The following is a 27,876-nucleotide window of genomic DNA, read 5'->3' on the forward strand; positions in this document are numbered from 1 at the left end:
CCTGAAGGTAGCAAGGCAAGTAGATAAGGTGGTTAAGAAGGCATCTGGGATACTTGCCTTTATTAACCAAGGCATAGAATACAAGAGCAGGGAGGTTATGCTGAAACTGTATAAAATGCTGATTGGACCATAACTGGAGTACTTGCAGTTCTGGTCACCACATTATAGGAAGGATGTGATTGCACTGGAGAGGGTGTAGAGGAGATTTACCAGGATGCTGCCTGGGCTGGAGGATCTGAGCTATGAGGATAGATTGGATAGGCTGGGTTTGTTTCCCTTGGAGGAACGAAGGTTGAGAGGGGACCTGATAGAGGCATATAAGATTATGAGGGGCATTGATAGCGTGGATAGGAAGGCACTTTTTCCATTAGTAGAGGGGTCAATAACCAGGGGGCATAGATTTAAGGTAAGAGGTAGAAGGCTAAGAGGGGGCTTGAGGAGAATGTTTTTCACCCAGAGGGTGGTGGTAGCCTGGAACTCACTACCTGAAAGGGTGGTTGAGTCAGAAACTCTCGTAACATTTAAGAAGTATTTAGATATTCACTTGCGTTGCCATAGCCTCCATGGCTATTGGCCAAGTGCTTGAAAATGGGATTAATGTAGTCAGATCTTTGTTGACGGATGCAGACATGATGGGCCGAATGGCCGCCTTCTGTGCTGTAGACATCTATGAGTCTATGAGTGATGGCTCACTGTGGATCTTCAGCTGCCTGTGCAGCAGACCCTGCCACCCCTTCATCTAAGGGAGGTACTCTTCCCTTTGCCAAGCCAGACCCCCGCCAATCCCTTCTTCTACTTCTCTGTTCTCTATAAGCCATGAGGCATACTGTTAATCACCAGGCTCCATGATCCTGATGTTCTCCACCTGCAGGATCAAAGAGAGAGGCATGTGGGTTAGCATATGTGTCTGAAGAACCTCTCTTGGTTAAGTCTGAAGGCCCTTCATGCATGCAGGAGAGTGCTGGCCACCACTTGGATGGCCAGTGTGTAGTGCACTCAATGGCTGTCTGAAACCCCACCCACCTCTGCCGCACTCCACATGACCGATTGGTGGCAGCTTCGGCCACTGGACTGCATGCTGTGCTCTCAGCTCAGGTGCAGGCATTCTCCTAACCCACACTGCAAGGCTGCGCTGTTAGCTTGAACCATGAGGGATACTGGTCCTTAATAAAGACATTGCAAGGGGTTGTGAGCGCCTCCACCAGTGACTGTGCCATGGCAACCTTTACGCGAGGGGATTGTACAACTTGCCCAGTCGGCCGATTGTTCTGCTGCTCCCTAAAATACACAAAAAATTGCAGTCTACACCCAAGGAGTGAAAGGTTCTGGAGCATTTGGTGGCACTTTCATGCTGTTGTGTTGTTTGAGTGGATAGAAAAGCTTCAGAGGCCCAACTCCAAGCATGTCAATGGAGCTGCAGCTGAACGGTCTCAACTGCAGAAGAATGCTCACTTTTGACAAACTATTCCAAGTGTGTGACTGCTTCCCTCCACCTCCACCCGCCCCTCCCCACCCCCACCACCCCCACACTTCCCCCAACATGTGCTTGAGTACTTCCTTCAGTCTGCGATGCCTTGCGTCCCAGCCCCTGACTTCTACTTGAGTCTTTCCTTCAGTCTGTCTGTGCTGCCTTGGCCCCCACCCCTCCACCCCCGGCTGGTCTGACCCGCACTGGAGCCCTTGCCCCAGCACTGCACTGAAAGCCAGCCTGGAAAAAGCGACTTACCTGTGCCCCGCGAATGCGCAGCGCCTCATCCTTAACGTCCTACGGGTGATGCTGACGAGCGCTGTGCAAGGTTGCGTGCGCTTACCTCCGAATTCCCCTCAAAGTTCAGGCTGCCAGGTGCACAACTTTTAAAGTGAGCCGTGAAGCACGCCGTTCTGAAGTCATGCTGACATGGGTGGTAAATTTGATGTGGGGGGATGATTCTGGCAAGAAAGGATTACAATGAGATGCTAAAGTATTGAAATTAGGTTCCCAATGTGCAGCAGTGGGAAACACAGCCCGCCATTGACAGGTAGAGCGGACAATCGCAAACCGGTTTCATGGCAGCGTGAAACCGATTATTGGCCTTCTTGCCATGTTGTACCCCTCCCCACCCGCCATGATGCCCGACACCAACAGGGCAGTAAAATACCAGCCATAGTGTCACGGGACAACTTAATTGACATGGTTTAGAGCTGAGTAATAAATGTAACAAACCATACCTTCAGAAAAATTCTTGCTGGTGTCATCTCTGCTCCACTTAGTGTTTTCAGAAGAAACATCGGCCAATAGGAAACATTGAGTCTGAGCCTTTGAAAACACAGAAATATTAAGAGGCATTAGGTTTACAAATCAAGGATTAAAATAAGGAAAATGTGTAAGGCTTTACATACTGAAATCAATATGACATTCTTTCAGTAGTGAGCTGCCCAGTACTGGATGAGCAGAAATTTCCTCCAACTAAACATTCAGAGAAAAGAACTGAACTCCAGAGGTGAGGTGAGAGTGACTGCCCTTAAGTCATTGCTGTAAAGCGTAAAAAGCTGAGGGCCTAGTACAGACCCCTGTGGGATGCCACTCGTCACATCTTGCCAATCAGAAAAAAAGACCCATTTATGCATACTTTGCTATCTGCCAGCCAGCCAATCTTCTATCCATGCTAGTATGTTATCCACTACACCATGCGCTTTTATTCTCCGTAATAATCTTTGATGTGGCACCTTATCAAATGCCTTCTGGAAATCCAAGTACAGAATGTCTACAGGCTCCCCTTTATCTACTGCGCAGGTTACTCCTTCAAAAAACTCCAATAAATTGGTTAAACATGATTTTCCTTTCACAAAACCATGCTGACTCTTCTCAATTGCCTTGTGCTCTTCTAAGTGCCCAGCTATAACCTTCTTAATGATCGATTCTAATAACTTCCCCACGACAGACATAAAGCCTGATATTCTGTTTTCTGTCTCCCTCCCTTCTTGAATAAAGGGGTTGTTTTTGCTACTTTCCAGTCTGATGGAACCCCTCCAAAATCTAGCGAATTTTGGAAAATTAACACCAGTGCATCGACTACCTCATTAGCCATTTCTTTTAAGACCCTAGGATGTGGTCCACTGGGACCCAGAGACTTGCCAGCCCGCAGCTCCATCAATTTGCTCTGTACCGTTTCCCTAGTGATTTCCATTTCACCAAGTTCCTCTCTCCCAGTCACCTCCTGATTTGCAGCTATTACTAGAATGTTTTTTGTATCCTCTATAATAAACACAGAAGCAGAATGTTTGCTCATTTCTTCCACCATTTCCTTACTATCTGCTATTAACTCCCCATTGTTACTCTCTAGGGGACCAGCAGTCATTATACTTACTCTTTTCCGTTTTAAGTACCTGTAGAAACTCTTGCTATCCGTTTTTACATTTCTAGCTAGCTTCCTCTTATATTCTAATTTCTTTCTCCTGATTAGCCTTTTAGTCATTCTCTACCACTCTGCATATTCTGTACAATCATCTGTCCTGCCACGCATCTTTGTGGAGTTGTGTGCTTTTTCCTTAAGTTTAATGCTTTCCTTAACATCTCTACTTAACCACAGATGGTGGGTCCTCCCCTTAGAATTTTTCTTTACAGTACGAATGTACTTATTCTGAATACTCTGAAATATCCCCTTAAATGTCTGCCACTGCCTCTCTATTGATCTATCCTCTAGCCTAGTTTCCCAGTTCACTCAGCTCAGCTTTCATCCCCACATTGTTGCCCTTATTTAATTTTGAGATACTAGTCTTAGACCCCTTTCAAACTGGACGTAAAATTCAATCATATTGTGGTCGCTGCTACCTAGCGGTGCCTTTACTCTGAAGTCATTAATTAATCCTGTCACGTTACACAATACCAAATCTAATATAACCTGCTCTCTGGTTGGTTCCAGAACGTGCTGCTCTAAGAAACTATCTCAAAAGCATTCTATGAACTCCTCATCTAGGCTACTACTGCCAATCTGATTTTTCCAATTTAAGTGGAGATTAAAATCATCCATGGTTATTGCCGTCCCTTTATCACAAACATAGAATGCTTTCTCTTGAATACTTTGTCCTACACTGTGGCTACTGTTAGAGGGCCTGTAGACAACTCCCACTAATAACTTTTGTCCTGCAGCCACGTCTCCATATTTGCTATTAGATCATATTTATTTACTTCTATGTGGGCTATCAATTAATTTACTTTGTTATGGATGCTACGTGTATTCAGATAGAGAGCCTTCAGTTTTGTGTTTTTGTTACCTTTGTAGCATCTAGTCTTGACTGTTGATGTATTCTTAGGTTTTTTTCTCTCTGTCCCTTCCTGCCATTCTCTGACCTTCATTTCTCATATTACTGTTTTGCTCTCCTGTCTTGACTCTGCACCTTGAATTGCTACCTCTACCCAAACTTGATCCCTCACCCCTCTTGTTTAGTTCAAAGCTCTCTCTACTTCCCTAGTTATGCGATTTGTGAGGACACTCGTCCCAGCACGGTTCAGGTGTAAACTGTCCCAACGGTACAGCCCCCACTTTCCCCAGTACTGATGCCAGTGCCTGACAAACCGAAACCCACTTCTCCTACACCAGTTTGAGGCACACATTCATCTCTCTAATCTTATTTGCCCTATACCAATTTGCACGTAGTTTAAGTAATAATCCAGAGATTATTACCTTTGAGGTTCTGCTTCTTAATTTGGTACCCAACTCCTCATACTGACTTTGCAGAACCTCTTTCCTAGTTCCACCTTATGTCATTGGTACCTACATGGGCCACAACGACTGGATCCTTCCCCTCCCACTGCAAGTTCCTCTCCAGCCCTGAGCAGATGTCTTGAAACCTGGCATTGGGCAGGCAACACAGCCGTCTGGACTCTCGCTCTTTGTTGCAGAGAACAGTGTCAATCCCCCTCACTATACTGTCCCTTACTACCACTACATTCCTCTTTGCTCCCTCCACTTGAATGACCTCCTGTACCACAATGCCATGGCCAGCCAGCTCATCCGCCTTGCAGACTTCGCTTTCATCCACACAGGTTGTGAGCACCTCAAACCTGTTTGACAATTGCAAAGTCTGAGGCTTCACCCCTACTGCCTGCTCGGTCCCATTACCTGCCTCACTGACAGTCACATCCTACTGTCCCTCACTGCTGACCAAAACTGATGACCCTCTTCTAAGAGGTGTGACTGTCTTCTGGAATAAAGTATCCAGGTATTTCTCCCCCTCCTTTATATTGCGCAGTATCTGCATTTCAGCTTCCAGATCAATAATCCTAATCCGAAATTCCTCAAGCTGCTCATACGTCCTGCAGTCATGTTTCTCATGGATCGCCTTGGCGTCCAAAAGCTCCCACATCCCACAGCTGCAACACAGCACCTGTCCTGGCATTCTAACTTATGTTATTTAGTTAATTTACTTTAATTACTTTCTTCCTACGTATGCTATAATTTACTGTGTTTATTGAATGCTAGTATCGCTGACAATTAAAAGTTATATGCTTCTCAAGTACAAGGTATGTGTTTTAGATGTTTGTTTAATTACTTTATTTTTACTGCTTTTTTTATCTTTCTTGTTTGATTTTAATTTTAAAGTTTACAAATTTTGGTTTATTATTTTAAAGTTTTAGTTCTTTTTATTTATAGATCTACCTTAATTTGCCTGCCCTAAGCTGGTTTCTCACACACTGTCCCTTAGACTGAGCACTTACCGGCCAATCAACTTACCAGCTTCCTGTGACATCACAGTTGCTTTCATCTTTTTCCAGGACTGCAGCCTCACAGCAGCTGAAACAGTGAAACAGTGAAACAGTGCGCTGCTCAGCTCTGCTCCTCACTCGAATCCCCGCTCTGTACTTATAGGCACTCCTCAGCTCCCGACTGTCTCCCGCAGGTCCGCTCCACCCTGACTCCCAGCAAGGTACCCAAGATACCCAAACTGAAGTCCCTGCCGCTCTCCACGCACTTTTAAAACTAAAGTCTCTCCCACTCTCCTCGCACTTTTTAAACTGAAGTCTCTCCCGCTCTCCATGTCCTTTTCAAACTGAAGTCTCTCCCACACTCCACGTCCTTTTCAAACTGAAGTCTCTCCCACTCTCCACGTCCTTTTCAAACTGAAGTCTCTCCCACTCTCCACGTCCTTTTCAAACTGAAGTCTCTCCCACTCTCCACGTCCTTTTCAAACTGAAGTCTCTCCCACTCTCCACGTCGTTTTCAAACTGAAGTCTCTCCCACTCTCCAAATCTTTTTCAAACTGAAGTCTCTCCCGCTGTCCATATTCTTTTTAAACTGAAGTCTCTCCCACTACCTTGAAGATAAAGTCAATGGGGACGTGAGAATCTTGTGGCACCTGGTTCACATTTGTTTAAAGATGGCGTGTACCAGTCGGCTTTGTGCAGCTGTGTGTAAGGTCAGCGGTTTTCCTTGTTTAACCCTACGGCACAAGGGCCGGGAGCAGAAGAATGGCAGCTTGAACACAGGCTCAGGGCTGGCAAGGGTGAGTCAGTGGGTAGGGTGATGGGAAGTGGGTGGAGTGGGGTCGGGAGTATGGAGGGGTGGAAGAGGGATCCAGGAGAGGACAGTGTTACAAGTATGAAGCCATCACAGGCCGGTGTGAGACTTGACAGGCTGCAAACATACCATTGACTTTATTTCTGTATTTCAACCCACCATTGGGAAATTGAGGTTTCACATCCTGCCTAATAAGTCACTCTACACACATCCTCTGGCTGAGGTGTCTAGAACAAGGGGTCATAGTCTCAGGATACGGGGTAGGCCATTTAGGACTGAGATAAGGAGAAACTCAGAGGGTGGTGAACCTGTGGAATTCTCTACCACAGGAGGCTGTGGAGACCAAGTCACTGAATATATTTAAGAAGGAAATGAATTGATTCCTGGACTCTAAAGGGGTCAAGGAGTATGGGGAGAGTGCTGGAGTACAGCATTGAGATAGGGGATCAGCCATGATCATATTGAATGCTGCAGCAGGCTCAAAGGGCCAAATGGCCTACTCCTGCTCCTATTTTCTATGTTTCTAATGGCAATGGAGTTGGGCAAGAAAGTCGTTGCTATGATGAAGAGCCTCCCTGTTTGCCAGGAAACTCGTTTATAGCTGGCCCGTACCTGCTGCAGCGTCAGCTGATGGCGGGTTTAATAACTGGAAAGCTTCCCCTGCCCGAGAATTGCACATGTTTTCCATGCCTGCCACCAGCACTTAGAAAACGGAATTGTGACCTCGATATCAACACCCCCCACAAAGGGAGCGAGAGGGTTGGGGCGGTGGGTGGGGGGGGGTTAAATATTTTAAATTGGGAATGCCCCTCCCAACCTGCTCCATAGGCACTCATTGAGGTTTTTACAGCAGCAATGTTCATATCATGCAAGTATCCCACAGGGGAGAGGTTGAAAACTTCTTTAGCATATTCAAATCAGATTCCCACAGCAAAATAGGAAGCTTGATTTAAATTTAACTGTTGGCTCATGGGTTTGCTAGGAAACCAGCAGTAAAAGAGAAGTGGGAGATGATGGTTCAAGAATTTAAGTACCTTTCTCAGCACCTGTGGTGGGCCAGGAGGAGCAGCAGTGCTCCCTGCCCCTCGGGAAGCCTTCAGGCCCCCCCCACCCCCGCATCCCCCCCACCCCACCACCTTCTGTCGATCATAACATCTCTCTCCACATGTGCGTTTGACAACCTCCCGCAGACCTAAGCTCCAATTTTCCAGCTCTTGCTCCCAAGGGTTCCAATTTCTAGCTCTCTACACCAGCCCCCCCCACCCCGCCCCCCCCGATTTCCAGGGGCCACACCCGAGAGTCGCTGGATGTTCCTGTCGGTAGGTTTACCACTCAGCAGCCAGCCACCTTGTCAATATGGCCAGCTGCCTAGTGGGAAACGGAAGGAAAAAATTCTAATGCATTCCTGCCACTAAATGCGTCAGGAACTCCATGTCCTCGGCTTTGCAGGGTTTGACACATGCTACCATGCTCCCTTGTACCTTTGCTGCAGGTATTGGGGCCATTACCTAACATTTTTTTTATTGGCAGGAGCGGGTGGAGGGGAACATGCGTGAGGAACGGAAGGATCAGAAAAGTCTGAGAAAAATACCCAAGCCTCCCAAAGGGTTACACTGACTTATAGACTGTTGTTGAGGCTCTTTCCTATGTTAACAAGTTGGAAAGCATCAGCGTTATGGTCCTATTGTATACACACGATGAGGTAGATAAGAGGCCACACAGGTCGCCACATAGAGTAATCATTATCAACTTGTTATTAATTATTAATACACCTAGGGGAAGGAAGGGCCATTTCAAGAGTCATTTGGTTACATTTTTATGGTTAGTATTATTAATGTTTAAACCACTGTTTCCCAGAAATTATGCATCCTCAAGTGGATTGCTTCAGGTGGCAATTTGTTAACAAGGTCATTGGGGGGCACATTCCAGTTCACTAGTGTTAGTTTCTCCAACTTAGAGGTTTATATAGTTTGCCTATATAATATAATATACATGTGACTGCATCACTCCCAGTAGTTTAGGATTAAATGACTAAAAGATTAATAAGCAGGCACAAGATAGAATATGAGAGATTAGCTAGAAATACAGAAACAAATAGTAAAAGTTTCTATAGATATTTAAAAAAGAAAAGTTAACAAAGTGAGTGTTGGTCCTATAGAAAGTGAGTCTGGGGAACTAATAATGGAAAATAAGGAGGTGACAGATGAATTGAACAGGTGTTTTGCATCGGGCATCACTATAGAGGATACAAGTAACATCCCAGAAATAGCTGTAAATCAGGAAATGGAAGGGAGGGAGGAACTCTGGAAAATTACAATCACTAGGGAAGTGGTACTAAGCAAATTGTTGGTGCTGTGGGCTGACAAGTCCCTGGGTCCTGCTGGATTTCATCCTGGGGCCTTAAAAGAAGAGACTAGTGAGATAGTTGATGCATTGGTTTTAATTTTCCAAAATTCCCTAGATTTGGGGAAAGTTCCATTAGCTGGGAAAAATAGCAAATGTAACTCCTTTGTTCAAAAAGGGAGACAGAAAGCAGGAAACTACAGGCCAGTTAGCTTAACATCTGTCATAGGGAAAATGCTAGAAACTAATATTAAATACGTTATAGCAGGGCACTTGGAAAGATTCAATGTAACCAGGCAGAGTCAACATGGTTTTGTGAAAGGGAAATCATGTTTAACCAATTTATTGGAGTTCTTTGAAGAAGTAACATATGCTATGGATAAAGGTGGATGCACTATACTTAGATTTCCAGAAAGCATTTGATAAGGTGCCACATCAAAGGTTATTGCGGAAAATAAACGCTCATGATGTAGGGGGTAACATATTGGCATGGATAGAAGATTGTCTGGCTAACAGGAAACAGAGAGTAGGCATAAATGGGTCTTTTTCTGGTTGTCAAGATGTAACAAGTGGTGTGCCACAGGGATAATGCCGGGGCCTCAACTCTTTACAATTTATATAAATGACTTGAATGAAGGGACCAAAGGTTGCTAAATTTGCTGATGATACAAAGATAAGTAGGAAAGTAAGTTGTGAAGAGGACATAAGGAGGTTACAAAGGGATATAGATAGGTTAAGTGAGTGGGCAAAAACCTGGCAAATGGAGTATAATGTGGGAAAATGTGAAATTATCCATTTTAGCAGGAAAAATAAAAAGAAGCATATTATCTAAATGGAGAGAGATTGCAGGGCTCTCAGATGCAGATGGATCCGGGTGTCCTAGTGCATGAATCGCAAAAGGCTAGTACACAGGTACAGCAAGTAATTAGGAAAGCTAATAAAATGTTATTGTTCATTGTGAAGGGAATTGAATACAAAAGTAGGGAGGTAATGCATCAGTTATATAGGGCATCGGGGAGACCACATCTGGAGTACTGGGTACAGTATTGGTCTCCTTTGGTGACTTGATTGGAACATATAAGATTCTGAGGGGTCTTGACAGGGTGGATGTGGAGAGGATGCTTTCTCTCGTGGGAGAATTTGGAACTACGAGTCAGAGTCTAAAAATAAAAAGTCGCCCATTTAAGACAGAGATGAAGAGAGTTTTTTTCTCTCAGAGGGCTGTGAGTCTTTGGAACTTGTCCTCAAAAGGTGGTAGAAGCAGAGGCTTTGAATATTTTCAAAACAGAGGTAGATATATTCTTGATAAGGGGCTGAAAAGTTAGTGGGGGTAGGCGGGGATGTGGAGTTGAGGTTACAATCATGAGGTCAGCCATGATCTTGCATGGCGGAGTAGACTCGAGAGGCCGAGTAGCCTACTCCTGCTCCTAATTTGCATGTTTGTGATGTAGCAATGTACAGTGGGGTAGATTTTACAAATCAGTGTTCCTGGCCCACAAGAGTTTAAAATTGATGGATAGAAAATTGTGCCTGAGAGTCTGACCACTGTACCCAGGTCCTCATGTACATCACTATTAATGGAGGCCCTGGGCTTGCAGTACTCTTCTATCCCGATATATGTATATTATTTTACCCTGCACCTGACCAAGTTTCCTCACAACCTCATTTCTGTAAACACAATGCAGTTTGTGAAGATCTTGGTTTTCTAACCTTTGACCAACTGTTATTTAGTTGTGAGCTTGATATTAGGTACAGAATCATAGGGCAGAATCTTTTGCTGAGCGGGCAGGCGTGTGCCCAAGCCGCTTGAGCGTAAAATAGCGCATGATGACATCAGGCGAGCATCAATATTTCGGTCAGCAGGCACGAGCAGGGGTTGGAGCCACGCCCACCATCGATTACAGGGTCAGCTGAGGCCATTAAAAAGGCAGTTAAGCTGTATTTTACATTGCCCGTACGACATTGTGCTCATCATACAGGCAAAATGGGCAGCCGACAATTTGCTAAACCTTGTCCAAGGGGGGGATAAAAAGGGTCAGCAGCATTGCCTGTGTGAGTAGCGAGGAATTTTGGAGATAATTTGGAGCTGGTTGCTTATTGGTACTTGTCAGCTTCATCTCTGTCCAGAGCTTCATTGTTAGCATTTCCAGGCTTCATTTCAGGACTTATTGGTGTCTCCAAGGCCCCCGGAGGATTCAGTCTGTGTGGACCTTTCCAGGTGTCAGCCAGCCTTCTGTTACCCTGGTAATAGGGATTGTGGTTTCCGCTGGTGGCACCTCCTCTGAGGAGGAAGAGAGGGGCAGAAGGGAGAGGAGGCCACGTGTCCCAATGCAACTTCCAGGGGTGAGACCTGTCGGAGGAGAGGCACAGGCACATGCGGCGCGAGTCCAGTAGAAAGGGCCGCAGAAGACGTTACTGTCCTGCTGCCAGGGTTTACAGGCGATGCAGCTACCTCAATATGTCCAAGGTGCAATGCCGAAGGAGGCTCCATCTCTCAAAGGAGACCATGACCTCCATTTATCAGATGATTGGCACTGAGATCAGCTCTGATTGTGTGGGTGGATGTGAGCCAGTGGCTCTGAAAGTCATGGTGACCCTCAGCTCCTATGCCTCAGGCTCTTTTCAGGGGTCAGTGGGGGATTCGTATGGACTCTCCCAATCAGCTGGCCACAGTTGCGTCAAGCTGGTGACAGGAGCTCTCATGACGCCTACATCCTGAGACACTCCCACGAGCTGAGTGTCTTCAGTGCTCCAGCCCGACTGGATGGATGGCTGCTGGGTGACAAGGGCTTTCCCTTGAAAAGGTGGCTCATGACGCCTCTCCACCACCCACGAATAGAGGCAGAGAAGCGTTACAATATGAATTATGCCTGCACAAGGGCGGTGGTAGAGAGGACCATAGGACTTCTCAAGGTGCGCTTCTGATGCCTCAACTGTTGAGGGGGTGGACAACAATACCCCCCAGTGTGGGTGTCACCGATAGCGGTCGCATGCTGCACTCTCCACAATCTGGCACTGGCAAGCGGGACCCATTGGAGGAGAAGGATATTGACACACAGGCCACAAATGATGAATCCAGTGGTGAGTTAGAAGAGAAGCATGGTGAGGGGAGTGCTGAGGATATGGAGGCAGACCTCAATAACCTCCAGGGAGGCAGGGACACCAGGGACGCCTTGATCCAACGCTCCGTCAGCTGGGCTACCAAATATCCATTCCTACTTCATGCCAGGGCTGCCGCCACCATTCCCGGGTGTCTGAAAGGGCCCTTTCATTTGCACCTAAAGTCCACTTAATGCCTGTGCAAAAATTATTGACCTACTCACGTCCAGCATTACATACTGGCTTAGCCCTTACCAGAAAGAAAAAAGGTGAAGCATAATCAGGCCATCAGAACCAAAGCACATTTAGTGTTACTGTCACATTGAAATCATTATGACATTACCATTACTAATGTTGATGTCCACCCAGCAGACATATAAACCAAACATAAATGAACAAAAAAATGACGCATGAACTGCCCCTCCTGTGTTCATTGTGCCTTAAACCTACATTTCTGAGTGCTATGTCTTGGTGCACCACCCATGCCCCCCGCCCTTGCCGGCACCGGCATTGGTGACAGCCTACTGGCTCTGCTGGCTTGTTGATAATCTTGGCGGTCGTCCACTGGCCAGTGGAGTCTGTGCTGGCCCCGCCTGGGAGGGTAGCAGCATGTGCCATGGCTGGCAACTCCCCAGTTATCGCGGCCTCATCGGATGCCACGGTCACTGGCGGAGGGCCAGTGGAGCTGCTGCCATCCAGAGAGCTCTGAGAGGAGCCTGCAGAGATGACAGGCAGCTCGTGCACCAATGTGAGGGCGCTCTGGACCTTCCTGCTCACCATTCATGGACGAGCACCTAGCTGGGATACTGGGTGCCTCATTCATCTCCCACACCACCACCGACCACCTGAGGTCACTGCCTGTGTGAGGGTTTGCAGGTCCGAGTGCAACCATAGCACCCCCTCATTCTGTCCCTGGAGCTGCCTCTCCATGAGAGTCACCACTCTCTCAATGGAGGAGGCAGTGCACTTGGCCATGAGGGTCAATGCAGTGCTCATGTTTTGCATGGACTCCTCCACAACGGAGATCATGGCACACAAACCCTCATGGATCTCTGCCAGGTCCTCCCACAAATCCCACTGGACATCCAGGATCTGCTGCCTAATGGATGACTCCAGAGGCTCATCATCAGCCTTCAACTGGTTATCATCCTGGTCCCCAGTCCTCTAACTGTCGGCACCCTGGGCACTCTCTGCCTCTGCCTGCACCTCAAGCGAGTTGGAAGTACACTGACATTATAGCCACCGATCTAATGCCCACCCAGGTGCTGGTATCTGCACTGGTGGCTGGTTCAGAGAGCGGATGTGACACAGGCACAAATGAAACCCGGTGGTCCTCTGGCATCAGGGGTGGCCCTTTGGGGTCCAGAGAGCGAGTGTGTGCTGGAGAATGTAAAAGGAAGAACAAGGACATGTCCTTATTTAAAGTCATCACACTGTCACTGTGCAAGCCAGGTATCCTGGTAAGACAATGGAGATCTGCATCATGATACCATCGTCTTTCAATGATCAATGGGGACTCCAGGTTTGAGGCTGTGAGGCAGGTTTAACAAATGATCTCAGAGTAAAGGGTTCCCTAGGAAACAATAACCATTATATGGTAGAATTTAGCATTCAGTTCGAGAGTGAGAAACTTGGGTCGGAAACAACTGTGCTAAACTTAAATAAGGGTAAATATAATGGAATGAAGGCAGGGTTGGCTGGAGTGGACTGGGAAAGCAGTTTAGCGGTAAAGAGGGTTGAGGAACAATGACAGACGTTTAAGAAAATAGTTCGTGACTCTCAACAAAGATATATCCCAGTGAGGAAGAAGGATTCAAGGAAGGGGATAAACCAACCATGGTTAACCAAGGAAGTTAAGGACAGTATCAAATTGAAAGAAAAAACATGCAATGTGGCAAAGATTAGTGGTAAGCCAGAGGATTGGGACAGTTTTAAAAACCAACAAAAGGTGACCAAAAAATAATAAAGAGGGAGAAAATAAACTTTGAGGGTAAACTAGCAAGTAATATAAAAATGGACAGTAAGAGCTTCTTTAAACGTATAAAAAGGAAGAGAGAGGCCAAAGTGAACATAGGCCCCTTAGAGAATGAGGGTGGGGAAATAATAATGGGGAACCAGGAAATGGCAGAGGAGTTGAATAAATACTTTGCTTCAGTCTTCATGATAGAAGACACTAATAGCATTCCAAAAATACTAAATACATAAGGGGCAAAAGTGGGGGAGGAAATAAATACAATAACTATCACTAGAGAAAAAGTATGAGGGAAACTAACGGGGCTAAAGACCGATATGTCCCCTGGACCTGATCGGTTGCATCCTAGGATATTAAAGGAAGTAGCTACAGAGATAGTGGATGTACTGGTAGTAATCTCCCAAGGATCCTTAACTTCCGGAAAGGTCCCAGAGGATTAGAGAATGGCCAATGTAACACCCTTATTCAAAACGGGAGGGAGACAAAAAACAGGTAACTATAGGCCAGTTAGCTTAACATCTGTCATTGGGAAAATGTTGGAGTCCATTGTAAAGGATGTAATAGCAGAGCATTTAGAAATACATAATCTAAGCAAGCAGAGTCACCATGGCTTCATGAATGGGAACTCATACCTAACAAAGTTATTAGAATTCTTTGAGGAGGTAACGAGCAGGATAAAGGGGAACCAGTAGATGTAATATATTTGGATTTCCAAAAGCCATTCGATAAGGTAACGCACATAAGGCTACTTAATAAGATAAGAGCCTATGGTGTTACGGGTAGTATATTAGCATGGATAGAGGATTGGCTAACTAATAGAAAATAGAGAGTTGGGATACAGAGGGCATTTTCGGGATGGATTCCTGTAACTAGTGGAGTGCCACAGTGATCAGTGCTGGGGCCTCAATTATTTATAATATATATTAATGATTTAGATGAGGGAAGTGAATGTACTATCACCAAGTTTGCGGATGACACAAAAATAGATGAGAAGGCAAGTGCTGAGGGTGACACAAGGAGTCTACAGAGGGATATAGATAGACTAAGTGAGTAGGCAAAAACTTGACAGATGGAATATAATGTGAGAAAATGTGAGGTTGTGCACTTTGGGGTTGGGGGGGAGGGATAAAATGTTTTGTGCCCACTGGCTCAATTGATTTATCCAATGTGGTATTAAACCACACGAATCAGGAAGCCCTCCAGCTTAGTGACTAAGCTCTGCTGAGGCAGTAGTAAAGGCACTTCAGTTGAGCTCAGCACTCCTGTGTTAGGAAAGAGGCAAAGCTACATACATACCAACTAACGAACTAGCAGCAGGAGTGGGCCACTTGGCCTGTCAAGCCTGCTCTGCCATTTAATAAGATCATGGCTGATTTGACTGCAACCTCCTGCCTACCCCCAATAACCTTTCCCTCCCTTGTTAATCAAGAATCTATCTAACTTTGCCTTAAAAATATTCAAAGACTCTGCTTCCACTGCCTTTTGAGGAAGAGAGTTCCAAAGACTCACGGCCCTCTGAGAAAAAATTTCTCCTCATCTCTGTTTTAAATGAGTGACCCCTTATTTTTAAACCATGGACCCTAGTTCTAGATTCTCCCACAAAAGGAAACATCTTCTCCACATCCACTCCATCAAGACCCCTCAGGATCTTAAAGGTTTCAAATTAGTCACCTCTTGCTCTTCTGAACTCCAGCGGATACAGGCCCAAGCTGTCCTGATAAGACAACCCATCCATTCCTGGTATTAGCTTAGTAAACCTTCCCTGAACTGCTTCTAACACATTTACATTTTTTTGTTCGTCCATTTGTCCCATCCCTATTTACCCTTGTTCCGAGGGCACTTAAGAGTCAATCACATTGCTGCGGGTCTGGAGTGACATGTAGGCCAGACCAGGTAAGGACTGCAGATTTCCTTTCCTAAAGAATATTAGTGAACCAGATGGGTTTTATGACAATCAGCAATGGTTTCATGGTCATCATCAGACTATTAATTCCAGATGCTGGCTTTTTCACCATCTGCTGTGGTGAGATTTGAACCTGGGTCCCCAGATCATTACTCAGTTTCATACCCTTACATCCTCATCTCAATGAATTTCAGGCTAAGCATGCTGCTGAACTCTTCTTCTGCCACTTTCATCTCCATGCTCACTTCTTTGGGCAGGGATCCTCCCCCCGTTCAACGGATCCTTTCACCCACCTCCAATATTCTCCCTCCACCTAGACCCCTCCCTCTGGCCTCTTACCTGCTCTTGATCTTTTCACTGAGAACTGTTGGCGTGACATCAGCCGTCTCAATTTCTCTGCTGCTCTCACCCACTCTAACCTGTGTCCTTCTGAACTCACCACACTCCGTTCTCTCAGGTCCAACCCTGACTCTGTTATCAAACCTGGCGACAAGGGTGGTGCTGTTGTTGTCTGGCGTACTGACCTCTACCACGCAGAGGCTGAGCACCAACTCTCAGACACTTCCTCCTACCTCCCCCTGGACCATGACCCCACCACCGAACATCAAGCCACTGTTTCCAGGACTGTCACTGACCTCATCTCCTCTGGGGATCTTCCCTCCACAGCGTTCAACCTCATAGTCTCCCAACCGAGGACAGCCCGCTTCTAGCTCCTCCCCAAAATTCACAAACAGGACTGTCCTGGTAGATCGATCATGTCAGCCTGTTCCTGCCCCATGGAACTCGTTTCTTCCTATTTTGACTCCGTTCTCTCTCCTCTTTTCCAGTCTCTTCCCACTTCCATCCGCGACTCCTCTGATGCCCTGCGTCATATCAACAATTTCCAGTTCCCTGGCCCTAACCACCTCCTCTTCACCATGGATGTCCAATCTCTCCACAGCTCCATCCCCCACCAGGATGGTCTGAGGGATCTCCGCTTCTTCCTTGAACAGAGGCCCGAAATCGCCATCCACCGTCCTCCGTCTGGCTGAGCTTGTTCTCTCACTGAACAATTTCTTCTTAAACTTGTCTCACTTCTTCCAAATGAAAGATGTGGCTATAGGTACCCGCATGGGTCCCAGTTATGCCTGTCTCTTTATGGGGTATGTGGAACATTCCTTGTTCCAGTCCTACTCAGGCCGCCTCCCACAACTCTTTTTTCAGTACATCAATAACTGTTTCGGTGCTGCTTCATGCTCTCATCTGGACCTGGAAAAATTTATCAATTTTGCTTCCAATTTCCACCCCTCCATCACCTTCACATAGTTCATCTCCAACACTTCCTTTCCCTTCTTTGGCCTCTCTTTCTCTATTTCTGGTGATAGACTGTCCGCCAATATTCATTTTAAGCCTACTGACTCCCAAAGCTACCTCGACTACAGCTCCTCACACCCCGCTTCCTGTAAGGACTCCATTCCATTCTCTCAGTTCCTTCACCTCTGTCGCATCTGTTCCGATGATGCCACTTTCCAAAACAGTGCTTCTGACATGTCTTCCTTAACCAAGGTTTCCCACCCACGGTGGTTGACAGGGCCCTCAACCATGTCCAACCCACCTCCCGCGCCTCTGCCCTCACAACTTCCCCTCCCTCCTAGAACCATGAAAGGGTCCCTCTTGTCCTCACTTTTCACTCCACCAGCCTCCACATTCAAAGGGTCATCCTCCGTCATTTCCAGCAAATACACCACCAAATACACCTTCCCCTCACCCCCGCCTGCCAGCATCCCATAGGGACCGTTCTCTCTAGGACACCTTGATCCAGTCCTCCATCACCCCCAATACCTCATCCCCTTCCCATGGCACCTTTCCATGCAATCGCAGAAGGTGCAACACCTGCCCCTTTACCTCCTCCCTCCTCACCATCCAAGGGCCCAAACACTCCTTTCAGATGAAGCAGCGCTTCACATGCACCTCCTTCAATTTACTCTACTGCATTCACTGCTCCCAATGTGGTCTCCTCTACATTAGAGAGTCCAAATGCAGACTGGGTGACCGCTTTGCGGAACACCTTCGGTCTGTCCACAAGCATGACCCAGACCTCCCAGTCGCTTGCCATTTCAACATCCCACCCTGCTCTCATGCCCACATGTCCGTCCTTGGCCTGCTGCAATGTTCCAGTGAAGCTCAACACAAACTGGAGGAACAGCACCTCATCTTCCGACTAGGCACTTTACAGCCTTCCGGAATTAACATTTAGTTCAACAACTTCAGATCATGAACTCTCTCCTCCATCCCCACCCCCTTTTTTTAATCCCCTTTTTTCTACATTCATTATTTTTTAATCTGCTTATTTTTATTTTATTCATTTATGTATGGTTTTATCCCCTTTTTTATCCCCCCTTCTGTCCTATTTTCTATCCAGCTCCACCCGCCCCACCCCACTTAAATAGTATAAATTTCATCACAGTTCCACTTCCCTTCACCTCTGAAGAAGGGTCATATGGATTCGAAACATTAGCTTTATTTCTCTCTCTACAGATGCTGCCAGACCTGCTGAGTTTTTCCAGCATTTTCCGTTTTTGTTCCCCAGATCATTACCCTGGGTCTCTGGAATACTTGTCCAGTGACAATACAATACTGCTGCCACATCCCAAACCCAGCTAGTGGCTGTTCAGTAACTCCTGCTGTATAGTGTTTATATGTGGAAGCACCAGGTAAGGATAGGAGTGGGCCCAGCTGTGATCCCCAACATTCTTGAACAGACCACACACACACACACACTCATGCCTGGACCAGGGTCATTGTTCTTTTTTGCTCAATGTGATGCATCTAATCAGTCGCTTCAAAATCCAGCCTCTTTCTTTCCTCAACTGTGGTGGTACATTTCCCACTTTCCTTCCTTTTGCAGGTGTAAACACAAGCTTTCCCCCACTACAAGGACAGTCACCCCACCCACCCCCCCATAAAACAAAATTAAAAGCAGCCGTTTAATTATTTGATTAATTTTACACAGCACCTGCTTTATTCAATTATTGTAGAGCACAAGGACTGGAAGCTGCAGGGATACGCATACAATACTGGCACCGACACTGGCAGGGTCAATTCTCATTACTAGCCAGCAGCAAAAGACACAGCTATGAGTGAGCCTAATACATACATATCATCCTAGCCTCGGAGGAAATCCTGAGCGAGCTAGGAAACAAAAATATGCATATGACAGTATCTTTTATATCCTGCCAGATGTGTTTCCCACCAATTAGTGCACAGTTAACTGTTAATAATCCCTTTAATTCCTCATTATTTGCTTTCATTATCAAATACTGGATATTTCACACACTCTGGATTTTGCATTGAAAATAATGGTGAGGCTATTAGCGGAGTGGAGTAAATTGGACAGCAATTTCTGGAGTCCATATACATGCGCAGTGAAACACAGAAACCCAGAAGTTGTGATCTGAGCAACCCTGCTCCTCCACAAGCTGCATTACAACAGTATCTGGCTGAGAGACTTGGCAATGAAATCCATGTAAGGGAATTGAAATTGCTGCACTCACTCACTAGACATGGCAGAAAAAGTTATGGTTAGGGCTGGCGCATTCAGGTGCAAGGGAATTTTTAATGCCATATTCAATCATAACTACTGCCAAACAACTTCTCTGACCCTGAAAATTTAACTTTATAAATGTGCAGTTTCATGCCTTCAGGAGTTAATTAGCGATTATTAGTGAATTGATTTTTTTTTAATTAATTTTTTTCTACTTTTTTGTCTGCCTCTCATATTTCTGTCCCAGCCCCGTCATTTTTTTCCAATTTTCATTCTGCCTTCTGCACACGATTTGAGATTAATTTATAATTCCTGTTTTATAATTCCTGGTTTAGAATCTGTGTGCCTCCGTGAGAATTCTTCACTTCGATTGGTGAAGAGCCTCAGTGTTTCGTTCCCCGCTCACACATACCACAGCTCCCTTGCTGAGGGTGCTAAGCTGGATCAGGCAGCAAGGGCAGAATGTGTCCCTCATCAGGCGGGTGTGGCAGGCGGGCCCAGGAGCAGCTGCAAAACCAGCCGCCGCCCGCGATCGGGCCACGACCACAATCTCACACTGGCGGGTCAATTAAGGCCCACCCAGCGTGAAACACAGTTCAGCACTGGCCGGGAAGGGCCGAGCAGGGGTCGGGGGCCTGTCGGCCGCGGGGTCCAAATGGCGATCTGGCGGCCGGTTTAAAAACAGCCCAGGCAGCCCCAGAAAGGCTGCCAGGGAAGGACGTCTGTCTGCCGTTGCAACAATGGAGTCAGGTGCGCCTGCAAACGCCAGGTGGGAGGGCAGGTTGGGTGGGCTTTTCGGATGAGTGCCTCGCTGTCCTCCTAGAGGAGGTGGCTGCCTGGAGGGACACTCTTGTCCCCAGACATGGGAGGAGGAGGAGGCCACCGCACCTCACAAAAAAGGCATGAGAGGAGGTGGCAGCCCTGGTTAGCAGCCATGGCGTTGTGCGGCGCACATGGGTGCAGTACCAGAAGTGCTTCAATAACCTGCTGCGCTCAGGAAGGGTGAGTGCCGTGTTGGCATGGGTCAGTGTGCAGAAGTGTTAAGGTCTGGCCATCGCCCTGTGGAGCTCAGGGGTGCTAGATTCTGAGTGCCAACTGTCGATGATGCCGGAGCTGGCCAAGGGGGTGAGCCCTGGCTGCTTGGACTGAGTGCCTTGCGGCTCGAGGACCACAACTCAGATGTGCCCTGTGAAGTGTTCCTTAGCTGGGGTTGGCCAGGCTGCAATGGCGCTGCAGGTAGAGAGTGGTCCTCTGTCCTTTCAGGAGAAGACGGGCCATAACCAAGCTGAGAGGGCACGTACAGGCAGAGGCCCGTCCAACCTCCTGCTGCTCAACAGGTTCGAGCAGGACACCCTTGAGCTGGAGAGCTGCACACTCCCATTGCAACCGGGCGAGGAGGGATGGAGGAGTCAGACAAAGGTAAGAGTGCAGTGCACAGAGGTGACAGTTTCGGATTGTGCAAACATTCTAGTTTAGTCTCTTCATTGATCGGAGCCTCGAACCTGGAGTGCCCATTGATCACTGAAAGACGAGGGCACCATGAGGCAGATCTCCATTGTCTCACCAGGGTGCCTGGCTTGCGCAGTGACAGTCTGATGACTTTAACTAATGACATCTCCTTCACCGCCCTTTTAGGTTCGCTAGCAGGCAGCTGATCTGCAGACCCCGAAGGGCCACGCCTGACACCAGAGGACCACCAGGTGTCACCTTCACCTGCGTCATACCTGCTCTCGGATGCAGGCACCAGTGCAGATACCAACACTTCAGTGGGCATTAGAGCAGCGGCTAGTATCTCGGCGCACACTGGCGAGGGCACTTCACACTCGCTTGAGGTGCAGGCGGAGGCAGAGAGTGCCCAGGGCGCTGGCAATCGGAGGACTGCTGGAGACCAGGACGATGCTTAGCCGAAGGCAGATGATGAGCCTCTGGAGTCATCCATTAGGCAGCAGATGATGGATGTCCAGCGAGATGTGCAGGAGGATCTGGCGGAGATCCATGAGGGTATGTGTGCCATGGTATGTGATGGAGGAGTCCATGTGGAGCATGAGCACTGCGTTGATTGTCATGGGCGAGCACACTGCCTCCTCCATCGAGATAGTGGTGACTCTCATGGAGAGGCATCTCCAAGGGCAGAATCAGGGGTTTCTATGGTTGCGCTCGGACCTGCAAACCCTCACACAGGCAATGGCCTCAGGTGGTCAGTGTCAGTGTGGGAGATGGATGAAGCACCCAGTATCTCAGCTAGGTGCCCGTCCATCAATGGTGTACAGGGAGATCCAGAGCGACCTTGCGTTGGTGCACGAGCTGCCTGTCGTCTCTGGGACTTCTCTCAAGGCGCTCCAGATCTCCAGATGACAGCAGCAGCTCCTCCACCCGTCCGCCACTGACAGTCGCATCTGATGAGGCCGCAATGACTGGGGAGATGCCAGGCGTGGCGCTGGCCACTCCCTTCCACTGGCCAGAGGACAACCGCCAAAGTCCTCAAGGCCAACAAGACAGCAGAGTCAGCAGCTGTCTCCAATGCTGGTGCCAGCGAGATGGGAGCACCAAGACTCGCAAAAGTAAGTTGAAGACACCATGAGCGCAAGAGGGACGGGTCACGGGTAATTTTATGTTCATTTATGTTTACTTTGTCTATACTGGTCTGGGAATGAAGAAATCTATGTAAATAGTTTAGAATTGTCCACATGAGATAAATTTTGCTTTTGTCGCCATGGCCTGAGTATCTGAGTATGCTTCACCTTTTTATTTTATTTGTTCAGGGTACGCCAGTATGTAATGCTGGATGTCATGCCTCTGAACTTTATTGCACAGGCACTGAGTGTTCTTTGTGTTCAAATGAAAGGGTCCTTTCAGCCATCCAGGATGGAGGAGGCAGCCCTGGCATGCGGGTGAAGCTGATCTTTGGTAGCCTAGCTGAAGGAGCGTTGGATCAAGTCGTCCCTGGTGTCCATGTCTCCCTGAATGTCACCAAGGTCTGGCTCCGCAACCTTAGTGTTCTCCTCACCGTGCTCATCTTTGGACTCACTACTGGACCCATCATCTGTGGCCTGAGCAGCCGCCTCAAGATCCTCTTCCTCCAGTGGGTCCCCCTGTGCCAGAGCCAGATTGTGGAAAGCACAGCATGCAACCACTATCAGTGACACCCGCTCTGGGGGGTATTGTAGTGCACCCTCTGAACAGTCCAGGCAGTGGAATCACATCTTGAGAAGACTTGTAGTCCTCTCTACCGCCATCCTTGTGGAACCATGACTCATGTTGTAACGCTTCTCTGCCTCTGTTCTTGGGTGGCGGAGAGACGTCATGAGCCACCTCTTCAATGGATAGCCCTTGTCACCCAGCAGCCATCCATCCAGTCGGGCTGGAGCACTGAAGAGCCCCGGCATCTGGGAGTGTCTCAGGATGTAGGCATCATGGGAGCTGCCAGGTTACCTTGCACAGACTTGCAGAATCTGCATCCTGTGGTCATACACTATCTGCACGTTCACGGAGTGAAATCCCTTCCTGTTGATGATGGCACCCGGCTGACCCGCGGGCACCTTGATGGCCACATGTGAGCAGTCGATGGCACCCTGGATGCTGGGGAACCCAGCAATCACTGCAAAGCCTCTGGCTCGCTCAGCCTGGCTGGTCTCATCCATACGGTAAAGAATAAAGGTCAGTACCCACCTGAACAGAGCTTCTGTCAGCAGCTTGACGCAACTGTGGACAGCTGATTGGGACACTCCACACAGATTCCCCACTGACCCCTGGAAAGAGCCGAAGGCATAGAAGCTGAGGGCCACTGTGACCCTCAGACCCACTGGCATGGGGTGTCCACCCACACAATTAGAGGTGATCTCAGGCTCAATCATCTGACAGATGGAGGTCATCGTTTCCCTTGAGAGGCGGAGACTTGTTCGGCATTGCACCTCAGACATATTGAGATAGCTGCATGGCTGCCTGTAAACCCTGGCAACAGGATAATGGCGTCTTCTGTGGCCCTTTCCTCCTTGGACTACCTGCTGGCCCTGCGCCCCTTGAGCTTGCGCCTCTCCTCCCACAGGTCCCTCCCCTCGAAGCTGCATTGGGACACCAGGCCTCCTCTCCCTCCTGCCCCTCTCTTCCTCCTCAGAGGAGGTGCCACCAGCACAATCCCCATTACCAGGGTAAAGGAAGGCTGCCTGATACCTGGAAGGGTCCACACGGTGTGAATCCTCCGGCGGCCTGGCAGACAGCAATAAGTCCTGAAATGAGGCCTGGAAATGCTAACAACGATGCCGCGAACAAAGACGAAGCTGCCAAGTACCAATAAGCAACCAACTGCAAACTATCTCCAAAATTCCCCACTCCTCACACTGGCAATGCTGCTGCTGCTGACCCTTTTTATCCCGCCCTTGGATGAGGTTTTGCAAAATGTCAACTGGCCGCCTGCCCATTTTGCCTGTGCGACAAGCAGAAAACCGCATGGTGCATCAGTCAATTGGACTGTTAGGGGCCTTAACCGGCCTGTTAATTAATGGCGGGCGCCGCTCCGATCCCGCGCACGCCCGCCGAGCGAAATATCGTACGAATGCACGGTGACGTCGGGACGCTCACCCGACATCATCGCGCAATATTTTACTCCCGTTCGGGTCGGGCGCGTGTCCACCAGGCGAGGGAAAAATTCTGCACCAAGTCTCTGTGAGTATTGACCCAAAATCTGGACCATTGTTTCACCCCATCAGGTGAGGAATGACATTGTTCACCACACTATGGAGTCAGGTACATACTGGAGCAGTAACAGGGATCAACTTGGGGTAATGGCAGGCGCTGAATGTCACACATGGAAAATAACATGCATGAATCAATGGCTAAAACAGCACAAAAGGAGATAATAGGTACAAAAGGATGAATTAGCTAAACATCTAATTAACAAAAATCCAATTAACTGCATCTAAATAGTCACCAGCAGTTTAAACATCTTGCCATTTTTCTTTGTACACAAATAGGAATTGCAGACCTCAGCAAGAACCGAATGCAGAGGAGGAAAGAGCTTGAATCCGATAAAAGCTGCACCAGAGGTCCATCAAACCACACTTGACCTGCAGAGAATATGCAGGTTCTAGATTTGTACATAAAGAATTTCCACTTGGGCACAGTGCCAGAATAATTGGCACCTGTAGAATTATACACCAGTGTGAGTGAGTGCCGAAAGGAACACAGAAAATTAAGGGCAGGAGAGGGTAGAGAGCTCCAAGATCACTTTAAGGCCCCCTGGCTCACATCTGCAGCAAACATGCCTACCAGGCCACAGGTCACAGCTGCCGCCACAGGCTGCCCTGTGGGGGGATTTCCTCTTCACAATGGTGGTCCAGCAGCTGTGGCCATATTTAATTTCAAATATGTCAAAAGTGCTGAGAGGGCACCTCAAGATGGAAATGTCCTCTCTCCCTTATCTGCAATGGCAGGCTCCAGCTCCTTTTGGCCCTCCAGCTTTGAGAGCCCAGCCACCATCCTTAATTGGACAGTGAGCCATGAATTAGTCAATTCAGCAAAAATCAATGTCGGGTTACTGTTTCCAACACAATACAGCATTGGGGTTCACATTTGATCCCGGCATCAGGGCCCAAACTAAAATGGAAAATCCTGCTCCACACGTCTATAGGGTACCCAGCGGATGGTTATTTTGCACCTAAGCAGTGAATAAGAGTGACTGGCAGAAGAAAGTGAATAGCTAAGCAGCAAGGAACCTCAGCCACAATTGAGTCTTCCTACCTAAGGGAGGTTGCAACATTTCACCACTTCGCTCGCAGCTCCTGATTGCTTGAATGCTGGACGAATCCAACATTCTCCAGAAGTCATTTTAATTGTCACTCCAATCCAGCCTTAGCCGCAGCCTCACCCCGGTGACAGTCGCAACACTGCCAACACACATTGGTGTGGAATTTCAAGGGTCCTTTGCTTCGAGTTTCGTTCCAATCTTAAAGTCGTTGTTGAGCTGAGCACAAGACTGAAACCAACAACAGGAGCGCACTGTGAAAATAACTGAAAATAAAGTGCAACGCAATAATTGAGTAGTCGCTTTTTAAAAAGATAACTTACTCAAAACAGCTCTCAACACTTGTTTCACATATATCACACCTCTCCTGTTCATGACCTTGCTTTTTTTAACATCCTTTCATGGGATGTGGATGTCGCTGGCTAAGCCAGCAATTCTTTCCCATCCGTAATTGCCCTTGAGAAGGTGGTGGTGAGCTGCCTTCTTGAACCGCTGCAGTCCCTGTGGCATAGGTACACCCACAGTGCTGTTAGGGAGGGAGTTCCAGGATTTTAACTCAGTGACAGTGAAGGAACGGCGATATATTTCCAAGTCAGGATGGCGTGTGGCTTGGAGGGGAACTTGCAGGCGGTGGTGTTCCCATCTATCTGCTGCCCTTGTCTTTCTTGGTGGCAGAAGTCACGAGTTTGGGAGATGCTGCCGAAGGAGCCTTGGTGAGTTGCTGCAGTGCATCTTGTAGATGATACACACTGCTGCTACTGTGCATCAGTAGTGGAGGGAGTGAATGTTTGTGGTTGAAGCACTAGTCAAGCGAGCTGCTTTGTCCTGGATGGTGTCAAGCTTCTTGGATGAGCTGCACTCATCCAGGTAAATGGAGAGTATTTCTTGGCTCTCTTTGCTCCACATCCCATCCTAGCTGTAAAAAGAGACAGGTGACTTATTCTCAGCCTCACTCACTGCTGTTCTAAACAAATTGTTAGGTGCAAAAAGAACTATTGCAGCTTAACTCATCTTCTCAATTCAAAATACAAAGAAAAAGAAACATTTGAATTGAATTGCAAATAATGGCACTGTGAAACTGCACTGAATGAGAGGTTATTCCTATCAGGAAAGGATGAACAGGCTGGGTCCCTGTTCTCTTGAAAAGGAAAGGTTGACCAGTGACTATTTGAACTCTTTAAAATTATTGAAGATTTTGACAGAGTAGACGCAGAGAGGGGGACAAATTGTTCTGCACACGTATTTGGGTGTGGGGGAGTCATCATTTATAACCTTTTCGCATTGATTCTTGTTAAGGCAGGCAGCACACAAACTTTGCATTGCCTCCTCATTTAAATGATTTCTGTGTTCAGCCCAGTGTGATCCGCACTGCTGGCGGACTGGCTGCATGCGCAACAAGGGGCTTTAGTGTGCAGTCAATCATCATGTATTCTAACTCGCCTCCAGCTCTTAAAGGCAGTCAGCCTTCTTAAAGGGCCTCTGCACTAATTCACAGGAAGCTGCTGGTGAAGAGCACTGATGAAACTGCAACCAAGGGAGATGGCACACCAGGGCAGAGAGAGCACTCTGCATTTCATGGAGGGTGGAGAAGGGGAAGGAGGCAATATTTCTGCAGGGGGCCTGTAGGCCGGGAACGTCCTCTGAAGGGAGTGGGAGCAGGTTGCTATGGAAGCCAATTCCTGGAGTCTGGCCTTGAGGACCTGACAGCAAGAACTAAATGACCTTCTCCTGTTCCTATGCCTCTATGTTCCTACGTGATCAGTGCCGCAAGAAGTTTAATAACCTCATGTGGGTGGTCAAGGTCAGTGAAGGCATCGACACATGATATTTCCTACCCACACACCACCCAATCTCTTCTGCTTGTCAATGCACCACACCCCCATCGCTCACCCTTCAGCAGTTCCTAGCACTCATGACTCACAATTAACATTCATATACTCCACCTCACCCTCACACACCTTCCAATGATCCCAGCCTCACACCCACCTCTCGCAGCTCTCCCCATACCTCCAGCTATTCAGCCATGGCAGGCACATCACTGACATTCTGCCCTCTCTCTTGCAAGACAAGGTGGCATGAAATACAAGTCAGTGGCAAAGAACCAGTGACAGGCCAGGCGGGCATTCATCCATTGAGTCTGATGGGGGAGACGGTGCTCCTAATCATGGGGCCAGATGTAACTGAACCCCTAGTACACCTGGCACCACTGAGACCATTTATAATGATATGTTACTGCCTTATGGGCCTTCCTCAACTCCCAGCTCACCCTCATTCTGCTATCTGGCATGAAGTGCAAGCTGCAGATGCTGTCACCTGGACCTCTTGCTTTACGACCTACTACCTCCCCCTCACCCCCTCACCCCCTCACCCCAATCCTCTCCTTCTGATTTTATACTTTCACAAACCAATGATATCATAGTCAAGCAGCATGATGACATTTTTTTGATTTGAAATATCTCATTTATAAACACAAGGCTTAATCATATGGCGTTCCTCTGTCCACTGCTTCAATGCAGATGTTAACCCTTTTATCTCAATGACTGTTTAGTGAAAATAATTTTCCTTAACTTTACACAAAGAGCAACTTGTGAAAGAAAATTAATGTCAGCAGATGAAGGCACCACCTTCTTCAAACTGAAGTGAGCACCAACTGTTTCTGTGCAAAACCATTCACCAAGCACTGCGCCTACATTTGACAAGTAATGGTCAAACCAGATCTGCTTTTCTTGAAATATCAGCGCGTGATGAGCAAGAAGAGACAATAATAACACAGTTTTGAAGGAATCTACAAAAGCAAAT

General features: G+C 47.6%; 1 pseudogene; it reads right to left on the bottom strand.

Annotated features, from left to right (window-relative positions):
- LOC144681137 (polycomb protein SCMH1-like) overlaps window positions 1–27,876 on the bottom strand; it is a 76,773-nt pseudogene that overhangs the window by 21,724 nt on the left and 27,173 nt on the right.

The sequence above is a fragment of the Cetorhinus maximus genome, chromosome 5 (genome assembly GCF_964194155.1).
Source record: "Cetorhinus maximus chromosome 5, sCetMax3.hap1.1, whole genome shotgun sequence".
Taxonomy (NCBI): Eukaryota; Metazoa; Chordata; class Chondrichthyes; order Lamniformes; family Cetorhinidae; genus Cetorhinus; species Cetorhinus maximus.